General features: G+C 40.3%; 1 pseudogene; it reads right to left on the bottom strand.

Annotated features, from left to right (window-relative positions):
* Positions 1-1,498: 1,498 nt before the first annotated feature.
* On the bottom strand, positions 1,499-1,625 carry LOC123939398 (annotated as a pseudogene).
* Positions 1,626-5,772: the final 4,147 nt, after the last annotated feature.

Below are 5,772 nucleotides of genomic sequence, written 5' to 3' on the forward strand. Positions count from 1 at the left end.
CTTAATTTCCCAAACATCTTTTATAAATACAAGCAGTGTTCCTGGGGCAGGGGGTGGCAGGAGTCTCTGAATACCTGTGGGAAATTGTATCACAAAGAGTCTAAAAGACAAGCGAGCCAAGAGTACAGAATAAGAACCGTGCCTTGACACACCAACATATCAAATATGTATGTTTTGAGATAATAAAGGTAGTGTGAAGGAACTAGAATGGAATGTGGGTTCAACTAGGGTGATTGTGTTGTTCTTGAGTTAATTCTCTTGTACTTGGGAAGGAAAAAATGAATGGAGAAGATGAAAGGAAAGATGGATATGAAGATTGGATATTTGAAAGCAGATTTTATGTCCTTCACAAAATCTTTTACCTGTTAACCCTATCAAGAAGGTAGAAAATTGAAATCTAGAGGTAAGTGTTTGTGTGTGTGTGTGTGTGTGTGTGTGTGTCTATCGAACATTAAGTTACTAAAACTCATCATCTCTGGACTCTAAACTTATATGAATGTCGTAGTCCTCTCTAAAACTTTTCAAAATTGTGAAGTTCCCGAGCAAGAGACCTAATAGCCTACCATGTGTGAAGACAAGAACATAGCCATAGATTAGAATGTGTAGAACATTTTTTAACCTTTACTTTCAAGTCTGTCATTTTTATGAATGTTCTTAGAACCTCTTTCTCTGAAGAGAAAGATGGACTCTGAAACTGAAGATGGACTCTGGAACTTTCTGTATTTTTTTAAGAGACAGACTCTCTAATAAGTTAAACAGAAACAGGTGAGCTTAGATTTCATCCCTTATTCATTTTCCCACTTGAATTTATATAATAGCAAAATGCATGTGTGCCCTAGGTTGACGATCCTGCTTGCATCCCCTATTGGAAAATACAGTTTTTTGAAGCAGATATGTAAGCGTGTATCCTATGAAAACTTCCTGAATTTAAGCTTGAAATCACAAATCATGCATAAAATGTGTATTTCAGGTAAAAACTCTAAAGAGAGTGGTTCCTGGGTAGCTCAGGGGGTTAAAGCATCTGCCTTCAGCTCAGGTCATGATATCAGGGTCCTGGGATTGAGCCCCACACTGGGCTTTCTGCTCTGCAGGGATCCTGCTTCCCCCCACCTCTCTCTGCCTTCCTCTGCCTATTTGTAATCTCTGACTGTCAAATAAATAAATAAATCTTTTTAAAAAACTCTAAAAAGTGTGTACTCTGTCTAAAAGTTCATAGTAAAACTGAGCAATTGAAATTTCTTACTATTTGCATTTGTCACAGCAATGTACGACCACATATGAAAGGCCATTCCAAACTTAATTTTCAATTTGGCTCATCTTACTTCATTGAGAATCTCTTTCTGGGTCTGTTTTTTTCCACATCTCTTCACATGTCTCCACATGGTCACTCTGTTCATCAAAGCCTGCCCTCAGGAAAGGAGCTGATGGGTGAGATCATACTAAGTCTTAATAACTGATATGGCTGAACATATTATAGGAGGAGTTCATTATGTTTTTTTAATGTTAACCCTTGATTCTTAATGAATTAAGTTCTTGTTGTGAAATATCATCTTTATTTAAAAGTTATCTGTGAATTGTGTGCTGCCTTTCTACACTTGATCTTAGCCAAAAGGCCGAGAAGCGATGTGTTCTGCCCTTTCTATATATAGCTAACATTTATTGAAAACTTATATATGAGGGGAGTCAAGATGGTGGGGAAGTAGGAGGAGGCACCATTTCAACCTGTACCCTAAAGTGAGCTGATTACCTACCAAAGAACTCCGACCACCCATGAAATCAGCTGAGATCAGAATTATACACGTCTGGATCTCTACAGGAGCAGAAGACACCAGTGGCAGGTAAAGCAGACTGGGGGCATCTGACTGATATCAGAAGATAAACAAAAGGGGGAGGGAGCCACCAGAGGTGACCAATTGGAAAGTAATACCCCAACATGAGAGTGCTCTGCGTCTGGGGACCAGCATTAACTTGGAGTCTGGTTGAAAGCACTCAAAATACAAAGAGCAAAGGATCTCGGGGGGTAATAGTGGGAACCTGGGCGGTTAGGGTCAGGGACCTAAGTCCCAGGACCCAGGACAGCCTCCCCTGGTGCAGAGCCAGAAGAGAATGTGGCGGAGGTCTCCATCCCTGAGCCACAAGTGCACCTGAACGGCAGCGTGCCGAGAACGAGTGGAGTCTGGCTCCCCTGAGGGGCTGGGAGCCTGGCCAGATGGCAATCCTGAAACGCGTGCGTCCCACACCCTCCCTTGAGATAGGTGCTCATAGGCGCTAGCCTGCAGCTCTGGCATCCGGAAAAACCAGACATTCCCAGCCTGGGACAGCGGGAAAATCTCAGTGTGCTATCTCTGCTCAGAACCTTGCTGGCAGTCTAGAGCTGCCTAGACAGCCACCGCTGTCCTGCTTTTGGGTACAACGAGCAGCTCGTGCATCCGCAGGGACAGTGACTCAGAACCTACTCTGCCAGCAGCTTTTACAAAACATTCTGAGGCTTCTCTCTGAGAGGGAGGTCGGGGTGCAGTTTGCTCTCCTCTAAACCTCCAAAAACCATCAAAAGCTGTCAAGGCGAGAGAAAGCAGATGAAAGAACATAAAAACCCCCAGAGAACAAAAGGCTGAAAAAAACAGTTTCCTCAGAGCTCACCCACTTGAGGGGAGCTGGAGGACCTAACTCAGGGAACATCATTGTCTGAAAACCCACGTGGCAGGCCCCTCCCCCAGAAAACAAACCAGGAAGGAAGAAAAAAAAAAAAGACTACAAGAGAACAACCACCACTACTTCATAAATACAACTTTTATTTTTAACTCTTTACCAATATTCTGGTTCTTTTTTTATACATACAGATAATTTTTAACCTATTTACCACCACAATGAGATGTCCAGTACATCAAATTCTTTAATAACCTTCTAACCTGAACTTTTTGAAACATAGACCCGTGTTTTTCTTTTGCTTTTCTATTTTTTTAATTCTTTTTTAATTTTAACTTAGTTTAGTCTAGTTTATTCTTTTTTAATTTTTATTTTCTACTATACATATAGAGTTAAACTTCAAGGTAATCCCCTTTCCCCAATCAATGCTACCCCTATAGGCAAACCAGTTTCTAATCCCCCTGTAACTTAGGAAAGTTGAGTCCCTTAACAAAAACATCACAATACCTTCTGGAAGAATCAAAATAACCTTCCTCACCCACACTGAGAATCTATAACGACTCTCCCAATTTTTCCTTCTGTCAGTGTTTCTGTGAATTTGTGTTTGTCCTGATAATATATAAATCTTATACTTGGGGTTCTTTCTGATGAGGTTCTTCCCTTTTTTTTTTTTTTGCTTATATATACATATTTTTTTCTCTTGTCATACACTTTTATCACTCTTTTTGTTTGTCTGTTTTTGTTTGTATACTTCATAAATCTTACCTTGTGGCCCATTTGGGATGAGCTTTCTCTTTTATCTTCCCTTTTTTTCCTATCTCTCTCTCTTTTTTTTTTCCTTTTTTCTTTCCCCCTTTTTTTTTCTTTCTTCTTCTCTATTTCTTTTTCTTTTCTTTTTTCTCTCATTTGGGTGGGGAATCCTGATTACACAGAAGAGTTCCAGGGTGCACATTGACTACACCACAATCGATAAGTCCAGCTGCATCTGTTCAGTCATCTCTTTCCAAAATGACTAGGAGGAGGAATACCCAACAGAAGAAAAATACAGAGGATGGGCCTTCTGCAACAGAGTTAATGGCTATCAACATATACAATATGTCAGAAAAGAAATTCAGACTAACAATTATCCAGGCAATAGCTAGGTTGGAGAAAGCCATGGATGAACAAACAGAATTGATTAGGGCAGAACCGAAAGCCACCAGGGATGATGTTCACAATGTTAGGGCAGAACTGAAAGCCACCAGGGATGATGTTCAAAATGCTCTCAATGAGTTCCAATATAATCTAAATTCTCTAAAAGCTAGGGGAACTGAGACAGAAGATAGAATTAGTGATCTGGAGGACAAACAGATAGAGAGAAAGGATCAGGAGAAAGCCTGGAACAAACAGCTCAGAAGCCACGAAAACAGAATCAGGGAAATAAATGATGCTATGAAACATTCCAACATCAGAATTATTGGAATCCCTGAAGGGGAGGAAAAAGAAAGAAGTCTAGGAGATATAGTGGAACAAGTTGTCTATGAAAATTTTCCCAATCTCACGAATGGAAACAACTTTCATGTACTAGAGGCAGAGAGATTTCCTCCCAAGATTTTAGATTCTCGAAAGTCCTCATGACACCTTATAGTTAGAATGAGGAATTATGTTTAAAGAGAGACCCTCTTAAAAGCAGCTAGGACAAAGAAGCTCCTTACTACAGAGGAAAGCCCATTAGAATAACGTCAGACGTATCCACAGAGACCTGGCAAGCCAGGAAGGGCTGGCAAAATATATTCAGGGCACTAAATGAGAAGAACATGCAGCTAAGAATACTTTATCCAGCAAGACTGACATTCAAAATGGATGGAGAGATGAACAGGTTCCAAGACTGGCAAGACTTAAAAGACTATGCAACCACCAAGCCGACACTGCAGGAAATATTAAGGGGGGTCCTATAAAAGAGAAAAAAATCCTAAGAATATCATTGAACAGAAATATAGAAACAATCTACAGACAGAAAGACTTCAAAGGCAACACGATGTCAATAAAAACCTATCTCTCAATAATCACTCTCAATGTGAATGGCCTAAATGTACCCATAAAATGACAAAGGGTTGCAGATTGGATAAAACGACAGGACCCATCCATATGTGGTCTACAAGAGACCCATTTTGAACCTAAGGATACACCCAGACTGAAAGTGAAGGGATGGAGAAGCATCTTTCATGCCAATGGGCCTCAAAAGAAGGCTGGGGTAGCGATTCTCATATCAGATAAATTAGATTTTAAACTAAAGACTGTAGTCAGAGATACAGAAGGACACTACATAATTCTTAAAGTGACTATCCGCCAAGATGATCTAACAATTGTGAATATCTATGCCCCCAATATGGGAGCACCCAATTACATAAGAAAACTATTAATCAAGATAAAGAGTCATATTGATATGAATACAATAATAGTAGGAGATCTTAACACGCCTCTCTCAGAAATAGACAGATCACCGAAGCAGAAAATTAATAAAGAAATAAGAGCATTGAATGAAACATTGGATCAGATGGACCTCATAGACCTATACAGAACATTCCACCCTAAAACAACAGAATACTCATTCTTCTCAAGTGACATGGAACCTTCTCCAGAATAGACGACATACTGGGTCACAAAGCAGGACTCAACCGATACCAAAAGACTGATATTATTCCCTGAATATTCTTAGATCATAATGCTTTGAAACTGGAACTCAATCACAAGGAAAAGTTCAGAAGGAACCCAAACACCTGGAAGCTAAAGACCACCCTGCTTAAGAATGCTTGGATCAGAGGCACCTGGGTGGCTCAGTGGGTTAAGCCTCTGCCTTCGGCTCAGGTCATGATCTCAGGGTCCTTGGATCGAGCCCCGCATCAGGCTCTCTGCTCAATAGAAAGCCTGCTTCCTCCTCTCTCTTTATCTCTGCCCGCCTCTCTGCCGACTTGTGATCTCTCTCTGCCAAAAAAAAAAAAAAAAAAAAAAAAAAAAAAAAAAAGAATGCTTGGATCAAACAGGAGATCAAAGATGAACTTAAACAATTCATGGAAACCAATGAAAATGAAGACACTTCGGTCCAAAACCTATGGGATACAGCAAAAGCGGTTCTAAGGGGGAAAT

The sequence above is a fragment of the Meles meles genome, chromosome 3 (assembly GCF_922984935.1).
Source record: "Meles meles chromosome 3, mMelMel3.1 paternal haplotype, whole genome shotgun sequence".
In the NCBI taxonomy this organism is placed as follows: Eukaryota; Metazoa; Chordata; class Mammalia; order Carnivora; family Mustelidae; genus Meles; species Meles meles.